Source organism: Macaca mulatta, chromosome 2 (genome assembly GCF_049350105.2).
Source record: "Macaca mulatta isolate MMU2019108-1 chromosome 2, T2T-MMU8v2.0, whole genome shotgun sequence".
NCBI classification, from domain to species: domain Eukaryota; kingdom Metazoa; phylum Chordata; class Mammalia; order Primates; family Cercopithecidae; genus Macaca; species Macaca mulatta.
The window spans coordinates 77,716,759-77,731,332 of NC_133407.1; the positions used below are offsets into that span (position 1 = coordinate 77,716,759).

The window sequence follows — 14,574 nt, forward strand, 5'->3', positions numbered from 1 at the left end:
AATATTATAATTGTGTCTGTTTCTGGAGAACCCAGAATAATACATCATTTACCTTGAATTTTATATTACTTTTTGGACAATTTCTAAAAAATAAATTTAAAAGTGTTTCATATTTTTACTAGCAGTTTAACTGATTTGCAGTTTATCATTCTATGTAAAATTCAATATTAACTCAATTATTTTTAGTCATTACCTAGAGATCAATTTCAAAAGGCCTCTCTTCTCCTCTATTAAATAAAAGCGATGCTAATGATATTCTGCCAGCTTCAAATTGACTGATTTATCACATCATTACACAGCCATCCTGCATCTGCACTTTGTTTGTGGAATGGTATAGCTTGACAATAACAAATCACTATGTCCTCTGTTGTTGAGAATGTTAGAAGAAAGACAACTCACACACGCAAAACAAAATGGTGCTGGAATGTTAAGATGCATTTGACTTCTGCATTAGCTATTCATCAGTCACACTTGTAATCATTTAGAACTTTTTCATCTCCAAGATTTCAAAATCTGTCTTCTCACTCATTCCTCCTGAATCTATTCTGCTTTGATTCTGTGATAGTGAAACTGGAGAGTTCCCTGGCAGGATGTGCTATAGGGGTGTGGCTCACTCCTTTGGTCACCTCACTGCCCTGACGCTCAAGCCTCTAGGGGGAGCATGTAGAGGGGCAGGTGCAGAGGCCCTGGAGAGTGCTTTGGGGCTCCAGCTCCACAGCAGCATCTACAGGTGGGTTTCTATGACTCCTGAAGCCCAAGCAGGCATGTGTTACAGTGTGCTCTTTCAGCTTTGCTGTCTGTAGATGGTTTGTGTTAATTAGCTCAATAGACCTCTGCCTTATCACAAGGGCAGGGGGACTGGTGTGACAGCCTGAGTTCTTGCCCAGTGTACTGGAATAATCGGATCACACTTGGGTTGGAAGGATGAGTGCAAGGTTTTATTTGAGTGGTGGAGGTTGCTCTCAGCTAGATGGAGATGGATGGGGAGCTAGAAGCAGAAGATGGAGTAGGAAGGTGGTCTTCCCCTGGAATCCAGAGGCCCACTGCTCAGACTTTTCTCCGCCCCTGGCTGAACACCCTTCTGTGTCCAGACATCCTTTCTCTTCTGTCTTTCTCTGCATCGCCACCCTGCCCCTCTGTTCCTCTGGATGTTCAGCTGCTTGTGTCTGTGCCCATTAAGGTCTCGGGTTAATATGGGCACAGGATAGGGGGTGTAGCAGGAAAAAGGCAATTCTTTGGGCCTGCGAACAAAAATTCCTGACCTCATTTGGGGGTCAGGGGTCTTCAGGCTTGAGGGTGGGGTCTTTGCCAGGGAACCACCGTCTTCTACCCAGAATTTCCCTGTCTTCTGTCAGTATCAATAGGTAGGCCTCAGAAATCAGTTCACCTATATAATATACTTGGTTCTGATTGGTAGTGACCTCTGACTTTATATAAACAGATTTTTATATTCACAACCTATAAGTTGATCCTGTTGATTTATTCAAAATGCCGATGATCAGAATAACTAGAACTCCTTAAAAAGTTATGAAACTCTGGCAAACTCCTCATTTTCTGATGCAAATTGTGGGTTTGTAGCAAAAATTTTTAAAAAATCAAATAATTGTCTTTTGTAGGTTCAGAGAAATACTTATTTTGCTTCTGTTTAATTTCCAGGTGCTGATATATACAAAATTCCCAGGGAAAATAAATATCAAAGTGTGATATTTTCTTCAAATGACTGCAATTACAGAAAGTATATGATTGCTTTTGGTTTCTGACAGTCAATATTCCATTAACTGAATCAAACTTGGATTTGGTAAGACTTTTTAAATGATACATTATTATCTCTATTTTTAACAATTAAATAAAGGAATACTCTGAAAATGTATATTGAAAAAATCATTAAAGCACTCAATTAATTTATTATGGTAAATTAGCTTCATTAATTTGAAAATACAGTTTAATATAGTTAGCATCCTTTTCTAAATGACTTGCTCAATCTACTTGGAATAATTTTCAACTGATTGTAAGAAACCAGTTGGGAATTGTTGAGCTGATGTTATAAAAATTGCACTTTTAAGAATTCACCAGTGTTAACTATTATTACTTAAAACATCAGTTTCAGGGTATTGCTTTAATTACTAGGTATAGAATATTATAATAAAATCACTTTCTTTTTATTTTATGAATTTTTCTTATTATCTTCTAGGCATCTCCCTTAGTATTTAAACATTGCCTGAAAATATGCACAGTAATTTATAAAACTGTTGTTATGGGAACAAAAGTAGCTGATGTAAATTATTCATAGAGTGTCTTTGAGTATAAAAAATCAGGTAGTTCTCAACCACATTTGTTAAAATGTATCATAGTTTCCATTTCTGTCACTTATTTGCTCTTGTTAAAAAGTAATCCTAATGAAAGACATGTTTCTATAGCAACTTTAGTAATACATATATACACGTATACACATATAAATATACATATTATAACTAAACAACAGATGTAGATTTATTGACAGATTATTATATGATTGTGGACTGACAGATAAAACATGTATGCTCCAGTGTTCAATAACTTTGAAATTTGTCCATTCAGTTTATATAATCACAACACTCATTATCTAATGTAACAGAGACCATTATTAAAATATCATTGGTGGAGACATTGCTGTTGCTGTTCATGAGCCTGTGGTGTGGCTCTGCAGGACCGGGACCTTAAAGATAGCCACAATGGGAGAAAACGATGATAATGGGAAAAAAAAGAGGCTGCCCTTAAGGCCAAAATCTGTCATCAAACTTAGCATTATTTTGGAGGTTCAGTATTCCATGGGACACATTCTTAAAGAAACAGATCAAGCTGGATGAAGGCTGGGTACCTTTGGAGATGAGATAGTTCAACAGGTTGAATCATCTAACAATGGTGTTTAATGTAATTGTAGAAGCATTGAGCAAATCCAAGGCAGAACTCATGGAAATCAGTGAAGATAAAACAGAAGGTCTCAAAGCAATCCCTTCGGTGAAGTGACTGATAAGTATAAAAATGATGTAAAAACAACAACAACAAAAACAGATCTGTTTGTATTAAAAGCTTCCCAACTGATGCAACTCTTGATGACATAAAAGAATGGTTAGAAGACAAAGGTTAAGCACTAAATATTCAGATGGGAAGAACATTGCATAACTTACTTAAGAGATTGAGTTTTGCCATGTTTGATAGCATTGAATCTGCTAAAGAGTTTGTAGATACCTCTGGACAGAAGCACAAAAACACAGACTTGCTAATACTTTTCAAGGAAGATTACTCTGAAAAAAAAAGAAGAAGAAGAAAGAAAACAAATAAAGTGTAAGCTAAACTAAGAGCTAAATGAGGAAGATGCTGAAATGAAATCTCTAGAAGACAAGATAGGATGCTTGCTGAAATTTTCAGGTGACTTAGATGATCAGACCTATAGAGAAGATTTACACATCCTTTTCTCAAATCATGGTGAAATAAAATGGATACACTTTGTCAGAGGAGTAAAAGAGGGGATAATTCTATTTAAAGAAAAAGCCAAGGAAACATTGGGTAAAGCCAAAGATGCAAATAATGGTAACCTACGAAAAAGGAACAAAGAAGTGAGATGAAAAGTACTAGAAGGAGAGTTGAAAAAAGAAGCATTGAAAAAAAGTATAGAAGACCAACAAGAATCCCTAAACAAATGGAGGTCAAAGGGTCGCAGATTTAAAGGTAAAGGAAAGCGTAATAAAGCTTCACAGCCTGGGTCTACTAAAAGAAAATTACACTTTCTGAGCAAGTAAAGGAAATTTGCTAGTGGCAATGAAAATGGTGCAACGGGACCTGTGAAAAGAGCAAGGTAAGAAACAGACAAAGAGACAGAAAAGAGAAAATGGTGATGGAGACTAGTAGTTTAGTAAACCAAATTTTTATTTGTTTTAAATAGGTTTTAAACAGCTTTTCTTTTGAAGACCTTTTAAAAAGAAAACCAAATCGGGTCCACTTCAATGTCCACCTGTGAGAAAGGAAAATATTTTTTGCCATTTAACTTGTCTTTTTTTTCTGTTATCCAGATTAGAAATATTTTTTGAATGTATAGTTCAGTTTGTGTTATTTCAGGTGATTCAAATATCAAAAGGAAGATTCTTCCTAAATTGTCTTCATAATATGAAAATGTATTAGTAAAAACTAATATAATATATACTATATGAAACTAATAAAATATATACTATATGAAAAGAGCAAAAAAAACCCCTCATTTGTTGTTAAGGAACTACATAAATCAAATTTTGCAAACATTAACAAAATTAATATTATCTTTATTGAAAAATAAGGCTTGTGAAAGCAAATTCTAATGCAACCTTAAAATGCATGACTGCTGACCTGTTTCCAAGAATATGCTCTTCTCAATATTTCTTGAAATATCTCTGTGTTGATAATGCTACATAATGTTAATCTGAAATAAGTTACAATCTCCATAATGACACTGAGACTCACAGCACAAGCAGATCAGAGAAATTATTCCAACCAAAATAGTCTCACATATTTTTTAGTTTTCTTTCTTTAAATCTTACCCCATACTATTTAAATTTATCTTGTTCATTCTCTTCTGTCCCATTCTCCATAAAAATACATTAATGTATTCATTCTTTACTCTTGAACAAGAATTTGACTGCATACTCTCCAAGCTGACATCACGACTCTTCCACATCATGCCTCTTCCTCCATGACAGAAGGATTTATAAGATTGGGTTATTTGTTTTATTTGTTACTCTATTCTATTTGTTATTCTATTTGATATTCATCAATTATCTCAAGCAGAATAAGTGTAGTCAAAAATCTCAATCACACTGTTAGTTTTTAAATTGCTTTTTAATCTTACGGATATGGGAAATAGAACATTTGCCTAATATAGGACTATTAATTAAAGAATGCTGATGTAAATTGGTTGTCAGTAACATGTATGCATGTTACTTGAAACAGAATCCTTACAACCTCCACCAACACTTTATTTAATTTTATAAGCTAAGATACTGAAATAATAAAAATGAGGACAAGGAAGTAAAAGCCAGCACCATGTAACAAAAGAGCAAATTTCCTAACACAGTTCTAAGAATTTTGAGGATATAGACATGTATCCTCATTGGGCTTCATCACTTATGTTTGGTATAGACAGTGATAAACAAGATATAAAAATATGTGTCAGAGGTGTTAATACTTCATTATAAGTTGCTAAATATGTTTTGCTTCATGTATATGTTCTTTTAATATGTATTCAAAATTGGCCCTCTTGAGATATTTATTTCTTAATTAATCAAGACAAACATCACATTTCCCTTCCTAGCTATTTCTATGTATGAAAAATAAATGTCATGCTTCACCAAAATGAAGAACTTCCCAAAGTGCATTTACATCTATTAATTCTAAAATATGCCAATAGACGCACCATAGAAAACTGTAAAATTAATGTCTGAGGCTGATTTAAACAAAGTTAAGTTTTCTTTAATTCTGGACTTTTAAGAAAGCAAGTTTTATATGGTAGGATGCATTTTTGAATTTAAGTAGGAAGGCATTATGTACAGCTTCTCTAACATTATTTGTCCAAGAAAATCCCTCACATTTGAAGTTTTCTGACTTTACTTTGAAAAATATTTCTCTACTTCTTTTTTATCTTTAATATGTCTCCTTTGAACTTTTGTATGAGAATATGAAGTGTTATATAATGAATGATTAATTTATTTAACATATTTTTTATTTTGTACACACTACTGGTCATGCACACTGCAAGTTTCTAGAAATACAGACACGCATGAAAGTGTTCCTGCTGCTGAGAGCTTATATTCCAGCCGAGGAGAAAGTCAGGAAGTCAGGTAAATACACAATTATACACAGTGGTATGTGTTGCACTACAGCTTGAAAGTGGGATCCCAGAAAACCTGGGAAAGTGTTTCACCCGACAGGTATGTGCCGGTCAACAAAGGCTTCTCTGAGTGGTGACGTGAAGATGAACTTAAAATGATAGGTAAGGATTACCTATGGGATGTGGAAGAGGTGATGGCAAAGAGGATAAAACAATTCCTAGGCCAAAAGAGTAGCAATGACTGAGCCCAGAAGTGAGCTAGTCTGCCCTAGAGAGTAAATCTCATATGCAGTAGCTCAGAAAAGCAGGACATTCTTAGTCCACAAGGTGAAGATACTGAGATGAGAGATACAAGCCAGGGCCTGATCTCCAAGATACTGAGATGAGAGATATAAGCCAGGGTCTGATCTCCAAGAGCCCAGAGCACAAAACTAGACCAGTAGAATGGATCAGAGGGCTGTTGAGAACCAGTGAAGGTGCTTAAAGAGAGAAAAACAAGATGATATGTACGTTTTAGGAAAGTCGCTCTAGAAGTCTGGAAAACGGATTGTAAGATCATGGCTAAAAAAAAGTGAGGTAGGTTTGATGTGTCAGGGATTCAAGTAAGAGATAAGGTGACATCCCAATGAAGTCAGAGACAGTCTTTATAGTAGTTAGATATATGCTGTTAAATGTATAACATAGCTAGGATATAAAAATTTGTAGGTAAAATATGTGTTATTTTTTCACATATAGGAATCATTTGTAATATCCATTTATAAAAGAAAGTGTTTTACTCTTTTGACATGTTTTTATGTCATTTGGTTAATTTTAGTTTTGAAAACCTTATTCATAAAAATGAAAGGAAGCATGCAAATTAGAAATGCAATAGGGCCGGGCGCGGTGGCTCGCGCGTGTAATCCCAGCACTTTGGGAGGCTGAGACGGGAAGATCACAAGGTCTGGAAATTGAGACCATCCTGCCTAACATGGTGAAACCCCATCTCTATCAAAAATAGAAAAAAAATAGCCAGACATGGTGGAGGGTGCCTGTGGTCCCAGCTACTCGGGAGGCTAAGGCAGGAAAATGGTGTGAACCCAGGAGGCAGACCTTGCAGTGAGTCGAGATAGTGCCACTGCACTCCAGCCTGGGAAATAGAGCGAGTCTCCATCTCAAAAAAAAAAAAAAAGAAAAGAAAAAAGAAAAGAAAAGAAAAGAAAAGAAAAAAGAAAAGAAAAGAAAAGAAACGCAATATGTAATATTATACAATGCCATGATTCTATAACTGGAATATGAAATTGAAATATTGCCTTACACTAATCAAAATTAACATTGTAAAAGCATATTCCTCCCATGGCAGGCTTTTAAATACTTCCTTTTATGGTAATACTATTAAGTATTCCCTTGTAAAGTAAATTGGAATATTTTTAAGTCTACAATAGATTGCATTTTACAAATTTGCTGTTTTGTTCCTTCCATTTTATGCTCTAAAATACAAAATGGGCTTCCAAAACCCTTTTTTAAAAAAATAGTAGAATTTAATTATATGGAAATTATACCCCCTCACACACACACACATATACTGTCAATAGAATTCTACTGAATAATTTATTCAACTGACCCTCTATTGATACATAGTTTATTTCTAATCTTTGCTTTTAAGGACAATGGTGCAAAATGCTGCATTGCCCCACAAGCATTTGCGTACATATAAGATTATATATATAGGAAGTATATGGATGGCTAAATCTAATAATATGTTTTTAATTTTAATTTTGATAGATATTACCAAAATGCCCTTCAATTGCACCTATTTATTCTACCATCTATACAAGCTGAGAATGCCTGCTCTCCAACAACCTCACCAATATGTAGTATTACCAAATATTTTCATCTTTTTAATATGACAGGTGAAACATATTGTTTTGACATTCATTGTTGGATTATGGAAGAGGTTGAACAACTTTTTCAGGACCATTATAATACCCAGGCTGAGAAGATGACGTAGAGCTAAAACGCAGTCTACATTTTCCCAAGCTGTGCGTGGTGATGGGAGCTTTAGCTACTGGCAAAGAGAGGCTTTGTTCTAATTCACAGCAGGGTATCACAATAGTTAGTGGGGGCGCTAATTTGCTTACGTATTATTGACTGATATATATGAAATTATTCAAATCTGTTTTATTAGTCTGCTTTTCTAATGTTAAGCATATTTATCTTTTATCATGTGAGCTGAAAATAAATTTCATAATTTTTTGTTTGCTTGTTTTATTTAAAATTATGGTACTACTTCCATCATATAAAAGTTTTAAATTTTCATGTATAAAAATGTGTCACCTTTTCCTTTTTGACTCCTGTTATGCTTATAAAGATATTCCCCTCTCTAACATTAGGAAATATTTACCCATATTTCTGTTTCTATTTTCACAGTTACATTTGTATGCTAAAAATTTGATCCATCTGGAATACATTTTGATGTAGGAGCAAGCTAGAAATGAGTTTTATTTTATTTCCAAACAATTAGTCATTTTCTCCCTCATTTAAGTGTCATTTAGTATTATCTCTAATATATATTGACATCTATTTCTGGATTATTTTTTTCTATTCTTGTTATTTGTCCAACTGTAGTAAATTGTTTTATAATTCTACATTTATAATAGGATTTAAAGTATAGGAGAATGAATTCTATGGTTTTTTTTTCAGAATTGATTGTCTGATATTAAATGTTTACTGTTACAGACAACCTTTTGTGTTAAATTAAAAAAAAATCTAGCTGTCATTTTAACTGGTCTAATATTACTTTGGAGATTAAAAATGATTTCCATGTGAATGGAAATACTGAAAAACTAATAGGCAGAGGAGATTATTTTTTGTAAATACATTATAAAAAACTGGAGCCGAGAATTCCAAAATACAGATTCAGCTTACAGAAGAGTTTGAGCAAAATGAGATAATGCTTTAGTCCTACAACTTAATGCATTACAGGAGCTTTGCTCTTTTATGAATCCTGGTCTTGTTTAATAACCAGTTTCAGTTGCCCTAATTGCACTTATCCTTAAAGGTCCTGCATGATCTCCCTGATGCTATTTAACAAATGTAGTGTGCTGGTGACATTTGACTGGGTTACTGAAGTCAGACTTCCCTTTATCCCAAAGGGTTGAACTATCTGTAGCAGATTTATTTTACAAAGCCATATCCTACAGACATGTCACTAAGTGTACATGTCATCGTCATACTCTGATATTTTGATGCCTAGATTTTATCTCATCCTGCAGATTATCTGAAATCCTATCCCCAGTATTTTCCTGGAAATGTCAACTATCTGCTGCTAAGCTGAGCCTTAAAATTAGAAATTTAACATAGTCTAGATGCTGAACAAGATAAAAAAAAAATGCAAGATATAACTCTCATAAGCAATTAAAAAATTATACTAAGGCACTTTTTATTTTCACGAAATACCAACTTCTGACACCTCTATTATACCCATGCTACAACTCAGCTATAGCTACTGAAACAATTTATATCACTGATATTAAATCACACTCCTTGTATTAGTATTAGTATATTTTTAGTATTAGTATTAGTACAGTTAACAAGTAAGTTAAAAACTAAGAAACAGAAATTTATCTTGGCTGGGTACAGTAGCCTATGCCTGTAATTCCAGTATTTTGAGAGGCTGAGGTGTATGGACCACATCACTTGAGGTCAGGAGTTCGAGACCAGCCTGACCAACATCGCGAAACCTCGTCTCTACTAAAAATACAAAAGTAGCTGGGTGTGGTGGCACATGCCTGTAATTGCAGCTACTGGAGAGGCTGAAGCAAGAGAATTGCTTGAACACGGGAGGCAGAGGTTGCAGTGAGCCAAGATTGTGCCATTGCACCTCTAGCCTGGGCAATAGAGTGAGACTCCCTGTCAAAAAAAAAAAAAAAAAAAAAAAAAGTTTCTGAAGTTGAAGATTTAATTACGCTAAATGGAAACAATTTGAAAAGGAAAGTTATTACCAGAACTGCCTGTTCATCTTTCCTTCCCTCCCTCCTCTAATCAACTCTCCTCAATCTGTTTCCATATCCGTTTCCTACTTGCCACTAATTCCTAAGACACTTTCATTGTGCTCTGTGGAACTCACAGTCATGACTTATGTCTTCAACCTCATCTTTAGACATTTTCTTTACCTTCTGGTATATTGATTGCTCAAAACCAAACTGTTTCTTGAGTACAACAAAACACAACCTGTCAAAATGCTTTTCACCCATGTTTCTTTCCAGTTTCTGCACTACTTCTCTGGTCCCCTTTATAGCAAAAGTCCTTAGAAGAGTTGTCTATAGAATTTTGATTTCAAATACATTTCTTTTCTTTTTATCTTAAATTCATATTCCATGGTATTTTTCATGGAAAAAATCTCAGCATTTCATGGAAAGTTCTATTGTAAGTGTCAATATTTGACCCATTTTTACCATTTGACAATGTTGATTCTCTTCATCTTGTTACTCTTGTTTTGTCTAACTCTACCGTCAAATAGCTTTAAGTTAAAATCCTTTTGTTGATTACTCCTCATTTTCATAATTTAAAATGTTTGGCATGTTCAAAGTTTTGTGTTCAGAATGGTCATACATTCATTTATCTGTTTGTTTTGTGGTCTTTCTGTACTCCTTCTCTTAGTGATCTTATCTGGCCTCTGGTTTTACTCTCTGCAATCATGGCTTTCAGATTTGTATTTCCGGCCTGAACCTCTATTCTCAAATCCAGTTTCATTATCCAACTACCTATTATATTACTATTTTATGTCTTTTCTGAAATTTTCAACTTTGATTTTAAATATAGAAGGTACATGCGCAGATTTGTTGCATGGGAATATTGTGTGATTCTGAACTTTGGAGTATGAATCCCTTCACCTAGGTACTTAGCACAGTACCCAACAGGTAGTTTTAAAATCCACTCCCCAATCCTCTAGTAGTCCACAGAATCTATTGATTCCAGATTTAAGTCCATATGTGCTCAGTGTTTAGCTCCTTCTTATAAGTGAGAATGTGTGATATTTGGCTTTTTGTTTCTGTATTAATTTTGCTTAGGATTTTTACCTCCAGCTCCATCTGCAAAGTTTCTGCAAAGAACATGATTTTATTCTTTTGTATGGCTGCATAGTATTGCATGATGCATATGTACCATATTTTCTTTATCCAGTATTGATGGAAAACTGGGTTATCTCCATGCCTTTGCTATTGTGAACAGTGCAGCAATATACCTATGAGTGCAGATGTCTTTTTGGTAGAAGAATTTATTTTATTTGGGGTATATACCCAGTAATGAGACTGCTAGGTCAAACAGTAACTCTATTTTAAGGTACTTGACAAATATCTAGGCTGCTTTCTGCAGTGGCTGGACTGATTTAAATCCCCATCAACAGTGTATAAGCAATTCCTTTTCTCCACGGGCTTGACAGCATCTGTGGTTTTTTGACTTTTTTAATAATAGCCATTCTGACTGGTGTGAGATAGTATCTCATTGTAACTTATATTTTCATTTCTCTGATATTTAGTGATGCTGAGTATTTTTTCATATGGTTATTGGCAACTTTTATGTCTTATTTTGTGAAATGACTGTTCATGTCCTTTTTCCATTTTAATGCAGTTATTTGGATTCTGCTTGTTAATTTGCCTAAGTTCTCTATAGATTCTGGATATTAGGCCATTTTCAGATGCATAGTTTGCCAATATCTTCTCCCATTCTATAGGTTGTCTGTTTGCTCTGTTGATGGTTTCTTTTGCTGTGCAGATGCTCTTTAGTTTATTTAAGTCCCCCTTGTCTTTTTTTTAATTTTTGTTGCAGTTTCTTTTGGGTACTTAGCCAAAAATTATTTGACAAGGCCCATGTCAAGAACTGTATTTCCTAGTCTGTCTTCTAGGATTTTTTATAGTTTGAGGTCTTACATTTAATCTTTTACCCATTTTGAGTTAATTGTTGTACGTAGTGAAAGGTAGGAGTCTACCTTCATTATCTTGAATATAGCTAGTCAGTTATCCCATCACCATTTATTGAATATGAAGTCCTTACCCCATTACTTATTTTTGTCAGCCTTGTCGAAGATTAGATGGTTTTTGGTGTGAGGCTTTACTCCTGAGTTTTCTGTTCTGTTCTGTTGGTCTATATGTCTGTTCTTGTACTATATACTACTATTTTCTAGTCTTAAAATAAGCTTCAAAGTTATATGTTCCAAACAGAATTCTGAATGCACACAGCTGCTATCCTGGTCTTCCTGCAGTCTCTCTTGTCTCAGTAAGCTCCAAGCATGTTCTTATATTTACTTACAAGTAAGCCGCTGCTAAAACTTTTTATTCTTCTCATTCCTTCATGTATTAGTCCATTTTAACATTGCTGTAAAGAACTACCTGAGACTTGGTAATTTCTGAAGAAAAGAGAGTTAATTGATGCATGGTCATGCATTGCTGTGGAGGCCCCAGGAAACTTAGAATCATGGCAAAAGAGGAAGTAAGCACCTTCTTCACAAGGTGGCAGGAGAGAGAACATCAGGGGAAGTGCCACACTTTAAAATCATCAGCTGTCATGAGAACTCACTCACTATCATGAAAACAGCATGGGGGAAACCTCCTCTGTGACCCAATCTCTTTCCACCAAGTTCCTCCTCCAATACATAGGGATTATAATTCACGGTGAGATTGAGTGGGGATACAGAGCAAAATCGTATCATTCCATCCCTGACCACTCCCAACTTTCATGTCCTTTTCACATTTCAAAACCAATCATGCCTTCTTCCAAATCCCCAGTCTTAACTCATTCCATCAATAACCCAAAAGTACAAGTCCAAAGTGTCATCTGAGACAAGGCAAGTCCCTTCTGATGAGCCCGTAAAATCAAAAACAGGTTAGTTACTTTCAAGAAAAAATGGGGGTACAAGCTTTGGGTAAATGTTTCCATTCCAAATGGGAGAAATTTGGTATATCTCAGATCCTAGAAAAAACTCTCTATGGTAAGTTCTCTATGGTAAACAATCAATAATATTTCATAAATAAATAGAAAGTGATTTATCTTTTGGAATGATTGAAAGAGAGTTATATTTTTAAATGTATTGATTTTGGAATATTTCCTTTGTAAAATTTCAAAATTTGTATTTAAGTAAAAATCATTATAACACTGGTAAAGATACATTGTAGAGTGTAAATGTGAAATTGATTTTTCTATATTTCATCTAACTTTGTTAGCGCGAATGGAGTCATTTATTTTGTAAAAGCATAATTCTGATTTAATGACAGCATTTCTATTATTTCTAATGTGATGCAATAATTCATAGAACAAATTTATCAGAGGTTGTGGCTGCTGAAGGTATTACACTGAAGATCAGAGACATGGTTGAGGCTTTCAGAGTTGTAATAAAGATCATAGTTTATTTCAACTTGGCTTCAGTGTCACATATACAAAATATTTTTCAAAAGACCAAGGAAAAGCAAATGTATGCAAGGTGTAATTGATCAAAACTAAAATATGCATTTGATCTAAGTTGAACCAAATATTACTGATCTAAACCTCTTAGCAGAACTGTGAAGCCTGGTCATAGGAAACTACACAAACTTTGTGATTTTTCTTATAAGAATTTAATATGTATATTAATAAAGTAATAAAGGAGAATTCATAATGGATAAAGAAAATCAAATGTGTACAATAAAGATATAAAATATTGGTATCAGCGTTTTTATTTTAAAGAATGCCATGATTCTTCATTTCTGCATTTTACTAATTTGATGACTGGCAAGTAGTTATCATCTAGCCAAAAGGCTAATTTAATCATTTGGATCTGAATGTCCCCATGGTGATAACTATTTCAACACTGGCACATGTTTAGTTCTCTGCTCATAATTAATCTTATGCTGACCATTTTTACATAATGTAAATGTATTTCTTGCTTCTAGTAATTGCATATCTAATTTACTGTGAAGCCAATATTGCATCTGCTAAAGTAACTAAAAAGTAAAACTGTAAACATCATCAACTAATGATTTTTATCATTTAGCTTTACTTTTTTTTAACTTTTGGAACTTTGCAAATATAGTCACTTTTAGCCAAAACTTTGAATTACATCTTTAGTTTGCATGAGTAATTATGCCTTGGCATGAAAGAATATTTTATTTTATATACCAAGAGTTTCTTGTTGGAAGTTATGTAAAGAAAGCAATCCAATAACCACCACTGATAGAACACATTATACTTAAAGTTTTTTTTTTTTTAGCTGAAGCCCAAGGGACAAATATGGAAGAGTAGAAAATATTTTGAACAGCATTGAAGTTGTAAAATATGCTTGAAGAAATGCTTACTCCATTATAGTTGCTTTTTCATTTAGTTGTAACCCACCCACTTTATGGAAAACTATATTGAATATAATGCTGACTTCTGATCATGTCAACATAAGATGCAATAGGTTGCTCAGTGAAATTAAGTGATCACTGACAAACCACAGGGACTCATGGACAGGTAAAACCCAGCTCATTAAAAAAAAAATACTTTAGCTTTGCATGACACTTTTAACTTTTCAGAAAATTTTCATATCAACTATTTTATTTGTCTTTCTTAACTCTGGTGGTTCATCAAGTATTAGAATTAAAGAAACGCTCAGTTTCCTAAAAACTTATCTCCCCACAAATTCTCAATCATATAATATGTGTTAAATTATGCTAATGACTAGGACTCACTGGCATTAGTATCACCACTCTCAAATTTGGGACAAAATCAGGATCCATTTACTTCATAGC

At 34.1% G+C, this 14,574-nt stretch overlaps 1 pseudogene; it reads left to right on the top strand.

Moving 5' to 3' along the window:
• The first annotated feature begins 2,711 nt into the window (after positions 1 to 2,711).
• Positions 2,712 to 3,875, top strand: LOC100424860 (lupus La protein pseudogene; annotated as a pseudogene).
• Positions 3,876 to 14,574: the final 10,699 nt, after the last annotated feature.